Raw genomic sequence first — 21,178 nt, 5'->3', positions numbered from 1 at the left:
ATAAGGTAAAAGCATCAATACTTTAAATTTTATAGAAAGTATGATGTTTAAACAGTTATAAAAATTAATTTTCCTTTTTTTATTCAATTATATTTAGAGTAGAAATTTTTATGGAGTCCTAATCAGGCAGTGAAATTATCATTCGAATTTCAATGGTCTTCAAACATACCTAACAAAAATTTATAATTGGGATAATAAAGTTTTCATTAATTAATTTTTACGTTTCATATTCAGTGTGATAAAGGTTCATATTCTCTTGAATTAAATCAGTAAAAAATTCCTGGCAATCAATGAATATTCATTTATTTATAGAAGAATTTCCTTAGAGAGTGTTTTGTATTTTCTAGTATTGAGCATTGATATTTTTTCTAAGTTTAATGTTAACAAATAAATAAGCTATTTTATGATTCTGTAAAACGAAAGGTCCAACTGAATGAAATGATACAGTTAAGTTAGTATCATTGTTTTATCGTAGATAAAAAGCAAGTTGACTATAATCAGGATCCGGTTGCAGAGAGAAACAAGAGAGTCGAGCACCTAGAGAATAAATCAACTTAGGTATTACGTTAGGCAAACTGAAGTTTGCTAATTGGCCAAGCAGCAACGGATCTCGAATGGCAAATAAATTCGAAGCTTCTTCCCTGCCTCGTACATTTTTCGCATAAATTATCTCTTCTTTTTTTCCTCCCTACTCCTGAGACTCATCTTCACGTTGTCGTTTCTCTATACATACAACGAACTAAAAAATATTTACGTCTGACGAGGTGGAGGTGAAGTAGGAGTCTTCTCCGATGTCCCGTGGAGTTCTCTTAAATAAACTACAGGTAGGCGCGATATCCTCGTGATGTTCCAGTCACGACCTGAGACAGCGGTTGTCCTCCATCCTACCTCTTTCACTCTTTCTCTCTTTCTTCTACCTCTTTTGCTTCTCTCAAAAGGCTCAAGAGAACTCCTCGAGAGTTCGTTACCTCTGGCAATTACGATAAGAATCGAATTCTCCTTTCTCGTTGACGCTTTCTTTATGACTTCTCCTTCATCTCGCGGGGATCACATTCCAAAATAAATTTCTCCAGATCACTTGCGTCATTTTTCAGCTTCTGTTTGAGTCACCTTTGGTTGAAATGGAATCCGGCAATTGTTTCAACAATTTTATTAGCTTTTATATAACTAAGGGTTTATTATTTTTAAGCATTATTGCTCTTTATTGCTATTGTAAAATGATTACATTTCCAAACAGAAAATTATAATGATTAGCATGTGCTTGTATTCTTCCTACAAGACTTTATTTGTGAATATTTAATTATTCTTTTCATTCAAATATTTTCCAACGTTCAGAAATAATAATTTTGCCATCAATTTAAACTCATGATAAAAATTTTCAACTCATGTGTTGACGACACTCATTGATGATCATTATTTCAATACATTATGTTCTCAACTTGACATCTTTTATGCGAGAACATTTTTTAAATGAATTTTATGCTTTCAAAATATCAAAAATATGCTGATAAATATTTTTTTCGTTTTATTTAATCAAATTTGCTGCATAAATTTATGGAAACAATGTTTCAATTTATAAATCCTGTTGATATGTGAATTTTTCGCACTTCAGATATTTGTCAAATTTAAATTAAAATTTGAAAAGGAGCAAGATCCAAAACTGTATAATTGAGTTAATTGTATTTAAGTTTTCTCCAGCTTGATTATAATTTTACTGTTGTTAGTCTGCCAGTAATGATCTTCAAATCAAGTTCAAACTTTCTACTTACTCCCTTAAAGAGCCTAAGTCTTTGTATCATTTTTATATTTTTTATCAATATATTTTCACTTTACTTTCTTTACGCATAATTTATTTATTCTTTATCTTCCGACAGTATTATCCTACCATTAATATTAACATTATTTTATTCAATTAAATTCAAGTTTAAAACATTTCAACTCTACATAAATTTTTCAAAATATTTATCAATTAGAGAAGCTTTAAAAAAAATGTAGTTATCATCAAAAAATGTTGTCAATATCAGCCAGAATGAATTTATGGTAAACAAATGTTGATAAGTATTTATTGATTCGAGAATGGAAAACAAATGATATTAAAAAGAAAAAATAATTGATTTGTAACCATTGATATAATCCATAAAAATCGTCAGCAAACCTTGGCTTGATCCGATAAAGTCAAGTAAAACTTTCGAATGAAAATTTATATTATCGTACCCCTTATAGTTTACTTCCGGCATTCTGGGCAACTTAAACTGTAAGTTGATAGTTAAAATACTTTCTACTTCCATACAATATTTCCAGTAGGACTCCGTCAATACGTACACTTCTGTTCTCTTTATACATTCGAGACCATTTGGTCGATACTTGAAGCAGCTTATGCACACCTGTGACCAATCCCATTCTTCCAAGAAGCTTATATATTCAAAGTACCACACTATATTACTGCCATCACCGAGAGGAGAGACTGGAAATTTTTTTAATCAACTACGCGACCGATTAATAAAAGTCGTAAAAAAAAATTTTCCATTCGCAGTAGGACTCTGATGGCGAAATGACTGTGATTCATCGTCCCACGTCAAGGATTAGTGGAGATGCGAAGGCAGATGAAGAGATTGATGAGAACTGGATAGATAAAGTCGATGGAAATAAATCTTAAATTTTCTCTTGCGTTGGTTCACCTCAACCTTCGGGTGCATATAGTACGCCTTGTCTCTTCCTTTATCGTTAGACGATCTGTCGTCGACCCACGCTCTCTGGCCCTAAAGTTACTTCGGTCTTACCAGAGAGTGTTTGATATCTTCAAGATATTTCAGGTAGCCACTAGCCTCCAGAATGTGTCAGACATATATTCAATGTAAGGACGGTGTAAAAAATTGGATGTTGATAAAAAATATCGATAAAAAAGCCTTTTGGAGATTAATATTCGTTAAAGAGAAAAATAATATGTTGGCATGAGAAATAATGGATTAAATTACGAATATTTGCAAGGATAAATTATAATTCAAGTGATCAAAGATATTTATTGATTTAAAAGCATCTTTTTTAGCTGAAGAATTAGTTGAAAGTTTTCTAATTACATTCTAATTATATTTTTTTCTTTCAATGGAATTAATTCTTTTGTCTTGTATCTTTAGTTGATGGTGTAAGAATGCATTGTTCGGAAAGAACATTCATCCTTTATTATTATTGAAAGATTAAAATTAAAAGCTTGATTCAAAACCTGTCTCGAAAACACTTAATATCAATTTTAGTTGATGTTTTAGGATGGAAAATAAATGCATTATTGAAACTTATTTCCAAGGTTCTACCTTTCATAATTGATATTTTTCTATAGATTATTAATGTAAATTATTGATGTCATATGCATACATAATTCATCATGGATTACTTGGAATGAAATATAATAGATACTGTTCTAGAAAAATATTAAGATTGATATCACAGGTAGTCAAGTTTATTTTTGAATTTTAAAAATATTTTTAATAAGAAATAATCACAGTTATAATGAAGATGAATAATTTTTTATATTCAAATTATAAACTTGAGTACTCTAGATTATTGCATCCTTGAAAAATAATAATGTGGAATTAAATTAATCTTAATAACTTCTTGAAATAAAATTAGACAAATTATTCTCCTTAGTTATGAACTCTTATATTGTTAATATTAATTAGATACAAGCTTATTTTTAGAAAAAAAAATGTTTCATTAATTGCAATTCTCACTTCCATTTCTGCAGTACATAAAATGTACGAAATAAATAACTTTATTATGAATCTTAATTATTTATGAGGACATATTTGTTCGAAAGGACGGTGAAAAAAATTTAATTAAGTGTCTTAAACACTTGCATGCATATATTTCTTAATTGTAATAAATTCTAGTTAACTGTAAAAAAATTCCAGAGAAGTGTTTTGATATCACGTTGTTAATTATACCTGAAAGAGATAAAAAGAAATGCGATGTCGAATTTAATTTATCATTTCTCTAAATTTTTTTTTCGAAAATTATTTTGCAACAAGAATTATTTAATTAAGTCATTTGTAAGTTTTAAAATTACCATATATTTTTTTTCCAAAGTGAAACAATTTTTTAAGTCATTAAAAAAAATTAATAGATCCATTAATGCTTTTTTTTTTTATCTACATTTAAAACACTTTCTTTCTCCTATTATCTATTTATAAATTTTGAAAGCATAATTCTTTCTCAAATGACATGACGAAAGTTGATAAAAAGCAGGCTAAAAAAAGCCAAGATACATTAATAAATTTGAAAAATATTTCTACATCAAGATTTATCGATGATGAAGAAAAAATAATTTTTTCATGATTTCTCCAAAATGTTTGAAATATTTTAATGATGTAAAATATGTAAATAACTAACGGTATCAAGTCTCAATGCTCTACGCCAATGCAGATCGCTACCGATGCATTACAGAGCTGTCAACTCTTCGTTACTTGGCGATAAACTTTCCAACTCTCCTCTGGCGTCCGTTTCAGAACAGCAGCAGGTCTGCATTATAACATAGGGAAGGAAGAGCAAGTGATCAACGAGTCTACAGTACTCTATAATAGAATAGAAGGCAGTCTACGTTGGATTTCGAGTTGTAAGGAGTGAAGTTAAGCTTACTAAACTTTTGTGGAATGTTCTACAATAGGACATCAATTGTTAACTTTATTTAATTGTTGCTTCATTTAATGTTATTTAATTGAGTCGAATTCCATTCGAATTTAGTGCAGATTAAGTACAATAACAATTGATATGGCTTCGACACCTTTTTTTTTTATTTTTTAACATTTTTCATAAATGATTTTTATTCAATCAAAATATTGTTTTATTTTTTATTTATTATGATGTTGAAGATGTAAATATTTAATACTTGTTAAGACTCGTCAAATTATCTTTTATTATATTTTTTAACCTCATAAATAAAACTATCTTGTGATAATTAATATTAAACGATTACTCAATCAAAATAAATGAAATAAATGACTGACTTACAAGGTAGTTTAGGGAAAATGTTGTTAAAAAAAATCCACTAATTAATCAATAATCCAAAAATAGACTTTAATCAGAAGAAATTCATAGAAAATACAGCTCGGCATTAATTGTTAAAACTTAGTCTCAACAACTGCCTCTCTTGTTATCCTCGACTCTCGAGACTTTTAAAGACTCTTAACTCGCTGATTAGCAAACGTGTGATGCATCAGTGCTGCAGGTGTTCACGGAAACTTGGACGTCTTTTTTAAAATAGGATTTACCAAAAAAAAAACTTGTTCTAGGGTAAAACAAGACAAGTTCTGGTGTTTAAGTATGCGCGAGTTGTAACCGGAATTTCCTCTACCACGAGACGATGGTCAGAAGACGAGCTCGTTTGATTCGCGACAAGTGCCCGCGGGTGTTGGCATGAAAAACAAGAAAAACTCCAGATAGTATGTAAAGGGAGCCTCAAAGGCTACTGGAGTTAAATTCTTGTACTTGAGCTTGTAATGATTATAAAATAATCTGATTTTATTATAATTCCGTGACCATTAAGTCGATAAGATATTTATTGCAATTGTGAAAAATTATTCTAACGTTTCTTTACAGTGATAATTATTCTACTCACTCCTTAAGATCATTCGGAGCTATCATTATATCTCTTAGCAAAGTGTCTTATAATTTTATTTCCGAATCAATTATCGTATATTATCAAATATCAACTAATGCTTTTAACGACTGTCAATCAGAACAATTAAATGATGGTTTTTATCGACTAATTTAGTCATTAAAAATGTTTTTCAATTAATTAATTCTACTACAGTACAGCTTTATTACATTTATTATATACAATTTACCTTTAAATAAATTAATTGTACAAATAATTATTTTTTCTTCATTTTTAAAGGATCATTTTGAAAGAATAAAATATTTTAAAAAAATAATAATGAAAAATTGAAAAATGAATGATTATCTTTAAAAAGATGATCTTAAATATTTATTAAGTTCGTGATTTGACAAAATATTTATTGTGATAAATTTATTTTATTTACTGTAAATAATATTTATTTTGACAGATAAAGATTATGCTATACAAGCATGTCATAAGTTTGATTTTTATCTGAAAACATTTTAAAATGGTGTTTCACTATTTCTTAATGTTGAACTTTTGAAATGAAGCTGATACTAACACCGATAACTGCCTAGATAACTACCAGGAGATATTAAAACAGATAATAACTCCTCTTATTTTCTCCCCTCCTTTAAAAGTACACATTTTGATTAAGATCAGTAATTGTTGTTCAGTTAAAAGTTTCATTCAATACTTGAAGACTTTAATAATAAATGAATACAAACAATGTTTTGAATATAAAATTTTCGATAATCTTACCGTTCGCATGGTAACAATTAATAATATTGGCTGTTGGATCAATGATATTTGATCTCCATATGACTTTTAATCATTTAAATAGACTTTTTTTGATGAGAATTTGAGATTTCGGTGGCGTGAAATCGGCTTGGGCGTGGGTCAATATGGCGTGTTACAACGACCACTGAAAAGCCACCCTATATGAGTTAGATAGAGAGCAGAAGAGTGCCTACTTTGTTGCGTTTATCGATCCGACAGCCTCCCGTGAAGGGGAGATCTGCTAATACTTGAACGGAATTTTCTTTCTCTATGGATAGTGATGCGAATCAGTAGAGAAAAACAAGTACGTTAAAAAATCCTATTATTATTTGACACAATAGAGAAACAAAAAAGTCATTTTTTATCGTTTTTAATTAGTATACAGTACGTGTTAATAGTAATAAAGGAAAAAAACAATCTCAATTTATGAATAAAAATTTATTTCACTAAGTTTTATGTTAAAGTATAATCATGTAAATGCTTCTTGGTAATCGCGTTGAAGCGTAGGAAGGTCGACATCGTTAACACGCCTTTGCTACATATACTCTTGGAAAAAAAAGGTAAATGAAAATTACCGGAAGTTGCATTTTATGAGTAAATCTACGCATACTCTTTTTTCGAGTTTATAAAATCATTATCTTCCTTTTTACTTTGTAATGCTTTCTTCGAGATGGTATATGAATAGCACAATATTGGTGAACTCAGAGTAATTGACTAAGAAAATTACAAATAATTGAGAGTAAATTTTTTTTACGAATTTATTTCAGTTCTTTTTATATTTTAAACATTTATAATAACAATTAATTTTATTTGATTTGTGAAATAAATTATTTTCTAAGCATTTTAATAGACAATAAGCTCCATAAATTAACGAAATTGTTGAAACAAAAAATCTAAATAATTTTTCTCAGGATAAAATTAAAGAATGTTAAATAAAGGCATTATGTACTTATTTTAATAATCAAAAGCTGAGATATTTCTTAATTTTCAATTACTTATCCCAAAAAGTTCATTTTAAAAATTGTCCGTTTCACCTCTAGAAGCCATTAACCCTCACGAGCGTTTCAGTAGAATCGTAAGAGCACTAAGAGACTGGGACAATTTTTATCCCCCCGAGGTTCTCTCAATTCTCTCATCCTTGTCTGCTATATAGTAATAGTCAGGAATAAATTTAGGTCTCGCAGTGTGTTGGCTACAGTAGGGGTAACTCTTGAACAAGAGAAAAAGAGTGAGCGAATGGCAACTGTTCCAGCCGCGCCCATGGAAAAACGTTGACAAAGGGCGACGGGGATGTACACCGGTTGCAAAGACGGAAAGGGCCAAGGGAGGAAAATGGTGCAGGAATGAGAAAAAAGTGTTTGCACGAGCTTTTTCTTGACAGTGAAATCCCGAAAAGGCGAGGAACAATCTCTTTTTTGCACATAAATCATTGAGATTATAAAATAAAAATAATAAAGATTGTTGCAAATGATGCAAAACATTACAAATCATCTTTTAAGAAACGAGTAGAAACTAAATTAGCAAAAAATGTCATTTGTGTTCAGGAAGTTGAAGAATTCAGATGATTGTATCAGCTGTTGCCAAGCTTGAAGTATGCTCAATGGATCGATTATGTGAATGAAAATTTTTTAAACGTTCTTGATTATAATATTCTTAGATAAACAATAATAATACTTGTACAATATGACACGAATGAAGACAGAATTTTGGTAGAGTATGCTAGACTCACCAGTACATGAACACATAAAATCATATTCCTATATGTCATCATCCTGGATCCATTTTGTTCTTATCCTAACTTCACTAGTGTTACGTTGGAAGTAAATTATTATTTTACTCAAGAATATTATGATCAACAATGAAATTATTCTTGATCCGAGAACATGAGTTTGTCAGTAGACTTATTATCCAATCATGTCTTAGTATAGAACTATTACTGGATGATAACTTTATGCTAGTCCCAATGCTGGTTCAATGATGGACCTGTTTTATTTTCTACTAGAATAACTTATATAAGAACAGAGAATATATAGAATCAATTAAAGAAAAATTTTATGATTAAGAATCAAATCATTCTTGGCAACTTGCTGAAGGAATTGATAAATCTTGATTGTTAACAACAAGTAAAGCTGTTACAGTCATTATGAATATTTTTTCAAGTGAAGAGAGTATTTCTATGCCTCAAGAATTTTCTATGAATAAGTTTTAAAGAAAAAAGACAGCTTGATAAGACCAGAAGTCGAACCCGGATCCTCTTAGCTCCATGCTAGGCTGCTCTACCACTTAAGCTATTCTATACTCTTTTTACTGTTTTCATTATTCCTATTGGCTGTCATCACTCAAGTGAATCTCTAAAAAATTTATTGTTAACTAAAGAAAAATTGTAAAAGCAAATTGATTAAAATTACTGTCACAATGTTAAGATAATTATGAAACATTTATGAGCAAGCTAAAAAATATTCCAAGAGTTTACTTTGCATGTTATGAGAATCAAGACTTTAGTCATTGAACTCCAATAATTAGATATTAAACTTTAATCAATACAGTCTGGAATAAACTTTTGTTGAAGAATTATTGGAGCATGACTTACACCATACAGTAACATATGTTCATACACATAAAAAGGGTAAAAAAAAATATCCTTCCTATGCTTTCATTCAGACGTTGTATTTTTTTTTGTAGCTATTTATCACTTTGTTTTCACATTCTGATGCATAATGATTAATTAGTCAATATTTTGAATCAATTTATCCAGGATTCCACATTGAAAAAAAATTCCAGGTAGCTTTGAATCAACATTAGTTGATTTTAAACTGATGTTTCATAAACACAATGCAATTCTGCGAGGTTTTTTAGCCAGGACATTTGAAAACAAGACAGAGTATGAAAAACCAGACGGAAAAATAAAAAAGCCCATTTCCCGTTGTCTTTCTCTTGTTGAGTTACAGCCTAACTTTTCCATCGGAACACGACGACTGCTATTGTGTCAGAGGTATATAATGCGGGCTCGTTAAAAATAATTCATTTAACTACAATACGAGTGTGAGTGTGGCTTGCGCGTGGTTCACGCCTTGCCAAGCACACCTTCTTCTTCCCCTTTCAACGTTTGACTTGCGGACATAACGAAATGGCCGAGGCTGGTAATTGACGCGATAAATAAGTATTATAAACGAACTATGAGAGAAAAAAAAAGACGAAAATAAAGAGAGTGAAGAAGAAACAGAAGAAGAGGGAAAAAAACTGAAAGAACAAAACATAAAAGTAGAAAAAAATGTAAATAAAGTAAATAATAAAAAAACGTGTAGTTTCCGAAGCAAAACTGAGGTTTTTATATTTTATGAAAAGCCAGTAAGATTTTCTATGCATTGAAGAAAACCACGAAAAGGATCCTTGGTAATTTTCTTTTTATTTCTGCTGCTTTCTGCTGGATTAATTAGCAGAAATTCAGTAGCCGTGTTTAATAATTTTTTTGTGCTTTTTTTCTTATTCTTTCTATTTTGTTTTCTTTTTTTTCTCCCCCCTGACTATTTTGATATTCGACTTTACATTTATCTGGAGGAAAGATTATCGCTGCTTAGCTAGCAGAAAACAGATGCGTTGAAATATGAGATAAGAGTTTATCTCTAGAGTCTAGATGTCATTCGCGAGAAAACAATTGACTCCATTTTTTTTCTCTGAGTGAGAGAAAATTTATTTCTGAATGAATTTAATCATAAAAATGCATATAAATATTATATAATTATTATCGTAATCATATTACTATCAGTTAAATATTTTATTTCATACGAATCATTGCTGTGTTAATAAAAATCAGTCTTTCACACATTCTGATATCTAGAAAAATTTCATTCCAATAAAATATTAATTCAGAAGTGTTTCTTCAATAAAAATAAATGAAATTAATTTTTTAAATTAAATAGCATGAGATAAAGAATGACTTGATTAAGAAAATTTTTTTACTAAAATAAAAATTAATTAATGGCGTTAACTCTAACAGATCTTATTGAATATAAATCTTAATTCTTATTCACTTGACTGCAGTAAATTGTGAGGAATGAATAGCTACATGTATTTATAGTTATAAGCTTGACAGATATTAAATTCTCTATGACTATTATCTATATATTTATCTCTTTTTACAAATTTTATTATTATTATTTTATATCTCTGCCTCAAATCATCTTATGAATAGTGCAAAATTTAGATTTTATTATCACGATGCATAGTTGTGATGTAGTTTTGCGATTTAAGGTAAATAAGTACTTCTCTAGTACCTCAAACACACCCACACATACATACATCTACAGCACAAACACGTGGTCAAGTAGAAATGGACTGAGAGCCGGTTCGAAGTCTGAGTGTATCATGATAAGATAAAACACGAGAGAGATTCCAACACCATCAACGTACATACACTATCACATACAGTAACTATTATCGAACAGTTAGGATGAGCACAGGCGAGAATCAAATAATCTTCCAGGTGTTTACGACAAATTATCATGCCTTTTAAAAATTCAAGTCTTAAAAATAAAAGCTATAGAATTTGCATCTAAGTTCATCAGTCGTTCGTGACTTGTTTGACAACATTTTATACGATTTTACTTGGCTTTTGAGTTGTTTCATTAATTACTACTGATTAATTTAGACATTAGTATGAGATATTTATTATGCAAACAAAAAAAAAATATTTAATAAAAACAAAAGTGATTTTTATAATGACAATTATTTTAGTGTTGCAATAGTTGGAATAATTCTGATAAATTTATCTCATTATGGTGTTATTTTGATTAATATTTCGTTCACGATTACTTTTAATTCATCTTTTGGAGAAGTTTAATTGATTATGAGAGAATTTAATTGAATGAAAAGAAAATATTTGTAATTCATTCATATTCATGTGAAATGGAAATTTGGAGTACTTTATGCTCTGAAAATTTTTATTGATCATTCTACTTTACAACCAGCCGATTTAATTTCATACAAAGTAGTCAGTTAAAATCCATTTATGATTATTAAAATTCATCAGACATTGGGATTTGTTGTATGAATAATTTTTAAATGGTATTTCTAGTGAATATATATAAAAATCACACTCAAAATAAAAGTAAAAATGTATTTAAAAGTTTTTAAGCGTGATTAAAAGTATTGTACAAAAGCTGTTACAATTACCATAGAGAAAAATAGACCAATTGAATTGTTTTAATTACATGAAGTCAGCTGTTGCAATTGATACGAGCCAGTTGTCCTTTTTCCCTTGTTAGAGAAGTAGAAAAAAAGGCGTGAGATAATTGAGCAATTTTAAAGAGTAAAATAGACATAATTATTACTTGAAACAGAAATCGATAGTGGATCTAGATATTTTTATATTGTTTTAAATGGGAAAATGAATTTTAGATGCATGATAAATGTGTCATAAATTTATAATTATTCGATTAATTATCTGAACAGCTAGTAAAATGATACTTTCTCGTTATATATATCATACACTCCTTAAGAGAAATAAAAGCCAAGCTATAAATCACTATTTTTTTGCAATCGAGTTTTTTGATAACAAATTTATTAATTCATTTTAAACCATATTACGATATGTTGTGAAATTTTTTAATTATTAATTCAAATTATTCTACTGGATTGAAATAATTTGTCAATATTTAAAAATCATAAAAAGTTAAAACCCATTTGAAATAAATAAATGACAACTTTTCCTATAAAAGGTTGTCAAAAAACAATTTTGAAACTTATAGCTTTTCTGAAAATCACTTTTTCCATAAAAGAAAATAAACTGGTTCCAAATGGTTTACTAATGGTATCATAAATGTTTAATGTAGTGTTTTAATAGCAGATTAATTTATTCTTCAACAATATTTCCTTTCAAAGAGAGAAAAATTAACAAGAATTGAATTAATTTGTATTAATCAATAAAGTAATTTGATAAAAAAAAAAATTCTTTCTGAAAATGATTTTTGTTGAGTTTGAATTCAAAGAGTTCTTTGAAGGCAAGAATTATTAGCTCGTACTAAATTACAATGAAAATAAAAACAGAGTGGAGTTAATATATATCACGAGATTAGCACGATCTAGTTTACCCTAGGTATAGTAGCACGTTTGTGTGTGGGAGAGTAGTCTTTTGGTAAAACAAGCGTCTAAAACAGTTGAATAGACGACTAGTTATAAAGTCAGTGTAGTGAATTAGTGACGTAATATCACCCGTTTCCAGACTAACGTTCTACTTTTCTACGAATGGATCCAGGAATAGTTGAGGTTCGTGATTTAAGGCAACACTATACCACGTGGCTTTTTGCAAACATACAAAAATTGAGGGTAAAATTTCCCAATGAGACTTATAATGTATACAAATAGGTGGCAAAGAAAAACATTTGGTGTTCGAGATATTCCCGACAAAATGTTTGATCCAGAGGAGACATAAAAAGCTTCATGATACAAAGCAGCATTGTTAATCTTCACCAAGCAGTGTAAGAGAACAGCAACAGCAGCAGTAGTAGTAACTCAGAGTCAAAGTTTCTTGACACGAAACTTTTTCTTGACAAAAATATTATTTTTATGTTACTTTTGTTTTGTGCTGTGTCACTTTTATATCAAAGATTATTATTATCTATTAGAGCAGTCTGAAGGACGAGAGAAAGATTAAAAATGTAAAATGAAGACTAAAAGATGCTACATTTTCCTGTATGAGTAACTGGAGGATGAAAAAAAAAAATATTCTGATTATTTTTTAGATGCTTTTAAGTAATCTTTTTAAGATTGTTGCAAAAAAATCCTAGTTCAGCTTGAAGAATAAAATATTCTTTCCACTAGAAAAGAGACATTTTTGTCTCAAATACTTTTATAAGACAAAAATAAGTAAGCTCTAGTATTTAAAAAAAATGAAGAGAGTGTTTTTATTTCAAGTTGATTTATAAAAAAATTCAGAAAAATTTTTTGTTTAAATATTTCAAGTCTTAGAGCAAAAAAAAAAAAAAACTATATAGGAAGAAATAAAAAAATAGCACAGTCAATCTTTTCAAGTAGTATCAGAGGTGTCAGAAAAGTTTCCTGACACGAAAGTCTCTTGAAGGAATATTATATAAACGTTGACTGTGTATACATTTGTGGTGTATCACTTTTATATCGAACGTTATATTCTCTCAAGTAGCAAAAGAACTAGAGAAAGATTAAAATGCAAGCAAGAGACCAAAAAGACACTCGTTTTCCTGCAAAAGCATGGGGGACCCATACCAAAACTTTGTCCGCTCCGAAACTCGAGAGACGGAAGAGAGAGATAAAGGTCTCTGAGACTCCAGCCGTTCATTTCGTATTCGGTCTACGAATGTGAGGGTGAAAGAGGGTGCGTATACACACGTCCCCTCGCATTCTCGTTTTCTCTCTCCTTTTCTCTTCGCTCTTCTTTATATCCACAAAATATATACTAGAATCCTTCTTCCTAATTTTCAACCAAAAAGATTCTTTTTCAAGAAAAATTTAACTTAATCCACTTGAATTAATCTTTTATCAACTATCTTTTATCATAAATCATAAAGAATAAAAAATTATTCTGATTCTAAAGTACCTTTGTAAAGAAGATGTGTAATATTTTTTCAAGAGAGAGAGTAGGAAAAAGTGAAGAGTTAAATATTCTGATAAAAATGTCAATTAAAAAATTGGTTATTTATTTTGAAATAGATAAAAATAGTGAAAGTAGTAAATGTCTTCTTAAAATAAATAAACATTCGATGTATTTTAAATTTATCGTTTTCTTTTATTTTAGAAATAAAAGGTTTTTTATGTCAATAAACACGCTCATTTTGCTGTAAAAACAATATCTAAAAAAAAATCCCGGTGTCTAATATGAAACGTTGAATATTCAACACATGACAAGAGAAATTGGAAATTGGTTTTTTCTAGGAGAGGGAATATCGTAGAAAATATTGATTTTATGAAAAAAATGGCTATTATAAAAAATGTAGAGTAAAAAATATACTACTAAAAGACTTCTGTACATTTTTATCGTATCTGTCATATTTACGATGCTATAAGCTTTGGAAAGTTTGCAAACTTTAAAGCAGATATTAAACTTGGTTTTTTGTGAATATCTAAAAAAAATACACTCTATAGAAAAAAATGGTTTTGATAAAAATAAAGATCGGAAATTTTTTTATAAGAAAAAAAGCTTATTCATGTATTTAAGAGTCATAAGTATATATTTACACCTTTAGAATTACAGAAAAAATAATAACACTCTTTAAAGTATTTTAAAATAGTTGAAATAATAGTTAATTATTTACTAATAATCATTTAGCAATGCTATCGTTGTTACTTATCTAGGATTATTATCATGTAAGAGTGGTAATCTACACCTATTTAGACTTCTCAAGACTTTAATTAGTTGTTTAAACAACAGTAAGTGGCTGGTTAATGGAAAAGAACTTTCTTTGCTAATTTTCCGCGAATATCTCTGTAAATATTCATTTAACGTAAAAAATGATGAGAACCTAAATTGTAGAGAATAAAATTTTCAACGAAAAATGTTCAATGCATTTTTTATGTAGGAATAATATTTACACAGCTATGAGGTTCAGAAAGTTTGAAAAAATTTTGACATCAAAGAAAATATAAAAAATGATGAATATCTCGGGAAATATTGACAGTACGAGGAAAATCCTCATGACCTAAATAAAAGAGCGTTGAAATTTTGACAAAAAAATCCTACGAATTTTCATCGTAAAGTTGATATTTACGGCGTCACAAGCGTTTAAGAAAAAATCTAAAAGTAATACTCCATTTGATAATCCAACTTGAATAAAGCTTATAAAATTTTCTAATCATGATTATTCTTTTGTATACAAGAGTTATCTTATGAAAATTGCAATCAATGACTCACAGACCTCCAAGTAGTTTGATTAATAATTTAAACAAGTCTAGTAAGATGTAAAGAAAAAAAAAGAACATATCATTCAATTCTTCGTGAATATCTTTATTAATATTCACTTTGTGTAAAAAATGATGAGAAGCAAAATTGATGCGGATAAAATTCTGAGCAGAACATGTTCAATGTATTTTTTTCGTAAGAATAATATTTACATTGTTACGAGGCAGAGAACATTTGAAAATCATTCAGATCAAAGGCAGAAATGAAAGACGATGAAGATCTCTCGAAAAATATTGATGATACGAAGAAAATGATTATAATAAAAAAAAAAGAACATCAAAAATTCTCAACGGCATTAAATTCAATGCATTTTTATTTTATGTTCAATAATAATATCGCCAATAAACCCATCGAAAATAGTATTAACGTCGAATGCTGGAGAAAAACCTCAACAAAATTCTCGACTCCAATTCACTCAGTTCCAATAAAAAGCCACAAAATTCTGAAAATCTCACCTTTGTTTCTCGTGAACGATGCTTATCACATAAGAGTATTAATCCATTGTAGTTATAAAAAGAAAAAAACAGTTTCTGACAACAACAGAATCCAACTTTTGTTCGTGAAATCGATAAAATATTTAAATTCTTTTAAAAGAACTCATTCACTTTTAATCAAACACACTTGGGCTTTTCAGTGGATATTAGATGGTACAGAGATCGCGTACGTTATGTCTACAAGTCAATCAATCACAGTTGTCAAGCCACGTGATGTGTATAAATATAATTGACAAAAATGTTTTAAACTCGACGACGACCGAGCGCGTACTGGTGGCGTCGAGGGATCGAAAAGCATTCGTAGCGTCGATGGTCGAGGAGAGAACGAAGAAGGGGAAACAGTGCCGGTACCAAAGCAGTGGGGAAAAGCCAGTGGAGTTGTATTGTACAGCAAAAGCAAAGAGTGTGTGGAGTAGACTGTAGTAGAGTCTACAGTGCAGAGTATGGATAGGCGAGTCTATCCTTTATTTTTCATCTTGCTCTTACTTTCACGATGGCTTTGGATCACCGTCCCCTTGTGAACTCTTCTCTGCACCCATCACGGTGTTGTGTGTATGTGTATGCTTACATGAAGAGTGCTAGCGCGTGTATGGACTCCCCTGTGTTATGTTACTACCAGGTCCGAGTCGTTCTTTGCTCAGGCTCCTTCTTCCAGAGTGACGTCAGAACGGGCGCCGTGGATAACGAGATCGCTTCTTCCTTTTTCTCGCATCTCATGTCTTCTGTACCCCACCTCCTCTTCACTTGGATACTGTGGTACCTTGCAATCGCTAATTATCAACCTCGCACCCGCATTTTCAGTTTACCCTGTCCCACATGACTTTCTCCACTTTTTTTACTAAAGAAAATTTCCAATTGTTTTTTTTTCTTTTTGATAAGATGATGAAATTTGAATAAATATTCAGTGAAATAATAAAGATGCATTGAGTTCAAATTAATTATTTAGAAATTTTTATTTAAATTTTTTTATCAGTTGTTTGATTATTAATTAACATTGGAAACTTGACCTAGATTCAATTTAATGGAATAAATTGAATTTGTTATTTTGTTTATGATAATAAATTGTAAAATTAAATTGACTACTTTCGCTTGACAATTATCGTCTTCAAATTCATTATTTTCTGTAGAGTACAGTACTCATAAATTTAATTATAGCTTCTCGTTACAGGTCGAAAAATGATAATAGATAGTTTTTTAATTAGGATGCATTAAAAGTCTTTCATATTTAGACATTTGCAGTAAAATTAACCTTTTTTCTCCCTATGTGAATTGAAAACAATAAAACTTAATCATAAAAATAGTAAGAGAAAAATTATTTTGTTCTTAATTATTGAAAAAAAATAATTAATCGTAAAAATGCAAAAAAATGTTAAACTTTCTATTTTTATGGCTAAAAAATGATTAAATAATTTTCAAGTGCACGTAATAACAGAATTTTCATAAAACTGAATGAAAATAATTTGCAAAAAACAATAGAGGCCATGCACTAATGAAGCAATCGTTTTTTTGTGCTGCTTAAAGCAACAAAGGGAGTGAATTAATTCATTTTAATGCTTCTTTTTCTCGCTCAAGATATAAATCTTGGTGCCCTGCCGCCGGGAATTTTAGGAGGCACGATCAAGAGTTCTTCGTGACTTCAACGAGCACGTTGGTGGCATCGGTAATGTGTGTATACACACGAGAAACGCCCGTGACCGGTTCCTTCCTCGAGAAAAGACCCTTTCCAAGATCGAGGGGCCTGATCCCAGAGAAAGGACTCACGAGAGATGTACACCAAGAGTTGTTTCGTTCGACGATCGTCAGACGTAGATTACGTGTAAGGTCTCATCTTTCTCTCTCTTTCTCTCGGATACATCCCGCACCCTTTACTCCTCGGTTCCTTCATTTCTCTAATTCCAGTTGAACAGATTAAACAATGACTCAAGATAATCAAGATCCTTCCTTCAATTGTCTGCACCAAAACAAACTCAGTGGCAGGGATTGCGAATTGGATTATCTTCAGTAAATATTTCTTTGCTTGCTTGTTTATTATTTAAATTATTAGCAAATTTATGGTGTCATTTGGTTAATTAGTTCCCTAAACAATTGCATCTAATTTCATTTTAAGCTTCAATTTAATTTATTGCCTTTTTATTATAAATTAGGTGAGCCCATTAACGCCCACAACGAGCTCAGTAGCAGAAACGTTTTATGAATCCCATGAATATATTGTGTTTTTCTGGGATAAAATATTTTTTATTCTCATCTTTGCTTTTTTTTTTTTTTTAATTAAATTAAAATTATTCTGCAATCAATTTTTTGTTTATTAATGTGCTAAAAACGTCATTAAATAAATATTTATAATACCATTGAACTGTGAACTGAGTGATAATTGATAATAAAATGACAAAATAATAACAAAAAATTAAAATTGTGGTAAACAAATGACTTGATGAATATTAATTAAAAACACGATAAAACTCAGGATTATATTTGCCATTAAAAAAATAAAGTAAAGTATCGGAAAATGTTATGAATAAATAAAAAAAAATTTATGTTAATTAAATATTTATTCTAAATAAATGATATAAATTATTAATTAATCTTTTGCTTCGAACATGAATTTATCCCTTTGAGAATCATCATTGAACCCAGGAGTCCTGCTATCGGTTTAATTAATGTCAAAAACGATGTATAGAGTAGGCCATTCAGCCAAAATTAATATTTCCCTTGATGTAATAAAAAATAATTAAAAGTTCATGTCACTTGATGAGAAATAGTCCATTCGTAATTACGAGTAATGATGATGAATTAATGATGAAAATTTATTTATCAATATATTTATTAATTTTCTGAATAACTTGAATAATTAATCTCTTGACAGAAGCGTGTACATATGTATGTGTACTAAAACATTTCATCCGCGGATAAATTTATGGTTTGACTGACAGTCGACTTTATCCAATGGATTTGTTACGTCTCGAATATTTCACGAGTCTTAAGCCATAAAATTTGTGCCAGTTAATCTACCAGTGTCTCTTTCTTGCTTCTTTCGTATGCTCACCACCACGACATGTACTTATATATAAACATACCCATTAATGTTATTAAATATAATAAATTCATAGAAAGGAAAATTTTTTTAAGAGGAAAATTATTATCTAGGAAGTAGTAAGAAAGAAAGTAGTGCAAGCTGATGGATTATTTCAAGCAATACCATAATCATAATTTCCAGATAGATGAAATCTTTTAGTGAGAATTTTTTATCAGACTCATATCAGGACCTTATCAGGCAACGAATTCCAATGATCTCAGGCATCTGGAAATTTTTATTCGAATAGTTTTGAAGTATTCACTGCAAAGAAAAAGAATCAGTAAATAAATCAAATAAACGAATGAATTTTATTCTTTTTGTGCTATGTACCATGGCAGGGTAATTTTGACTCAATCTTTCTCTCCATGAACGTTTTTTATATAAAAAAAAACAATTAGTCAAATAGGGAGTTGACTTTGAATCCTCCTAGCTTTAACTTTAACGCGTCAGTAATTTGCTGAAGGAATAGAATCATCTGTCATTAACAGAAGGCAAAGCTTTTGTGATCATTATAAATATTTTTTTGATTAAAGGAAACGTTTCTGTGCCTAGAGATCATTGCTTTTTGAAGTTTTAGTGTTTTTAATTAATTTTAATAAAAGTTTTTAATCATTTATTTAATTAATTTAACTGTGATAATTTTTGTGTCTTTATACACAATTGTTCAAAGTAGCTTTTCTCAGTAGGAATATACTATTTTTAAATAACTGAAAGATATTTCAATAGTTAAAAAATTTTTTCACTTTTGCATAATTACCAGAATCATGATTGTTACTGAATAGTAATAAAAAAAATTGGTGTTGACAATAAATGGTCATTTTTGAATGAGAAAATAAAGTTTATAGAAATAAAGGAGTAAAAAGTTGACTCTAAATAGGAGCAAAAAAGTTCTGAAAACATGCCAGTCATATATAGAATTCATGCATGAGATTCCTCATAATTGCACCCCGCTGACACGAGTCTCAGCCCTCGGTTTTCCTGTCGCGCTCGGAATAACTGTGGACATAAGAGAACGTTTCTGATCCAAACGTGTGTGTGGATATGACATGAGGAGGTTGTGCGAGGTAAAAAAAAAAAGCCAACTGTTTTTTGTTTCTGACGAGGGATGGGTGGTACCGGTAGCAGAATGACGAACGACTAAGGCATGGTTCCGATTATGATCTCAAGTCTTCTTCCTCCCTCCCTTATTCATCTACTTCCATACTCAACATATAACCAAGTCTTGCTTTTTTCTTTTTCTTTACTTGTCCGCCCGCGTTTGCCCAATAATAATCGTTATGATGGATGAAGCTAACGATTGCCTGCCACGATACGTAGAATCGCTTGTAAACTTGCTCTCTTCAGACTCTGCTGGCAAAAGCTTAGCAAACTTATAATGAGTCTCAAGTTCGATACTATTTTTTTCCGGTTGTGCACCAATAAAAATAAAAATCCAAGTGAAACGGGGGAAAAAATTATAAAGAAATAAAAATGAAAGTAACTGAGGAGGAGAGAAAGAGAGAAGTTTGGGTGGGAAAGAAAGAAAAAAACAAAAGGAGGAAAAAAAATAAGAAGTAACTCAGTAATAACCTGCTGAGATCGATTGAAACTTTTCAACAAACGATTTAAGTGGAAATAGGAATTCGCCTGTCGTACCATTGTTCTCTAGCTAGAGTCTCAAGAAATAAAATGAGAATGAAAAAAATGAAGAAATAAATAAAGATGGAAACGGGGATATGTCTAGGGGGTTGGCAATCGAATTAACCCGAGGGGAAAATAAGGAACTCGAAGTCAAAATATATAAGTACGTAAGAAGAGATAGAGAGTAAAGTATTTTGTGGTAAAGAACTTGGACAAAGTTTTGAATAATAATTAAACCGACAAATCTCTTTACTCAGTCTGCTACAAGTATACTTAATAAACTCCCAAGCATATTCTCTTCGTCGACGACGAATTCCAGGAATAATTTTTTTACTTTTTATGTATATTTAATCCCTTGTTTTCAAGACAACATTAATACAATTATTTAGTCTGCAGTATAAATTTTAGCTACATATTCTTTTTTATTCGCTAGTAAGTAATTTGATTTATTTTTACAAAGAATCGATATTCCTGTCGGATGGTAGTGGAATATTTCGCAGACTTCAATTACGTGCAAATTTTTGTTCATAAAAATTTACATCACCACCTAGGTTGATAGAATAATTGAATTTCTGAAGACTTAGAAAATTATTTAAGGTAATTTAATTGGTTGTTTTTATTGAGAAAAAAATGTAGCATATTTTATAACACTTTGAATAAAAATTTTAAAATAA

At 29.8% G+C, this 21,178-nt stretch overlaps 2 protein-coding genes across 4 annotated transcripts in view; one reads left to right on the top strand and one right to left on the bottom strand.

Moving 5' to 3' along the window:
- The window catches only part of LOC118065906 (uncharacterized), a 122,545-nt gene that overhangs the window by 21,462 nt on the left and 79,905 nt on the right, over positions 1 to 21,178 (top strand). The gene's annotated exons all lie outside the window — the stretch shown is intronic.
- Positions 1 to 21,178, bottom strand: part of LOC118065901 (frizzled-2-like) — a 77,894-nt gene that overhangs the window by 7,109 nt on the left and 49,607 nt on the right. Inside the window, exon 1 of one of the 3 annotated variants that reach the window (XM_035081476.1) lies at positions 15,773 to 16,089. The exons of the other annotated variants lie outside the window; for them this stretch is intronic. The gene's annotated coding sequence lies outside the window, so the exon portion shown is untranslated. Of the gene's footprint in view, positions 1 to 15,772; positions 16,090 to 21,178 lie in introns of those variants that run through there. 3 annotated transcript variants of the gene reach the window in all.

The sequence above is a fragment of the Chelonus insularis genome, unplaced genomic scaffold, assembly GCF_013357705.1.
Source record: "Chelonus insularis isolate UGA/USDA-ARS -01 unplaced genomic scaffold, ASM1335770v1 contig_324_pilon, whole genome shotgun sequence".
NCBI lineage: Eukaryota > Metazoa > Arthropoda > Insecta > Hymenoptera > Braconidae > Chelonus > Chelonus insularis.
Note: the sequence above shows the minus strand (reverse complement) of the source record. Positions and strands in the feature narration are given on the sequence as shown.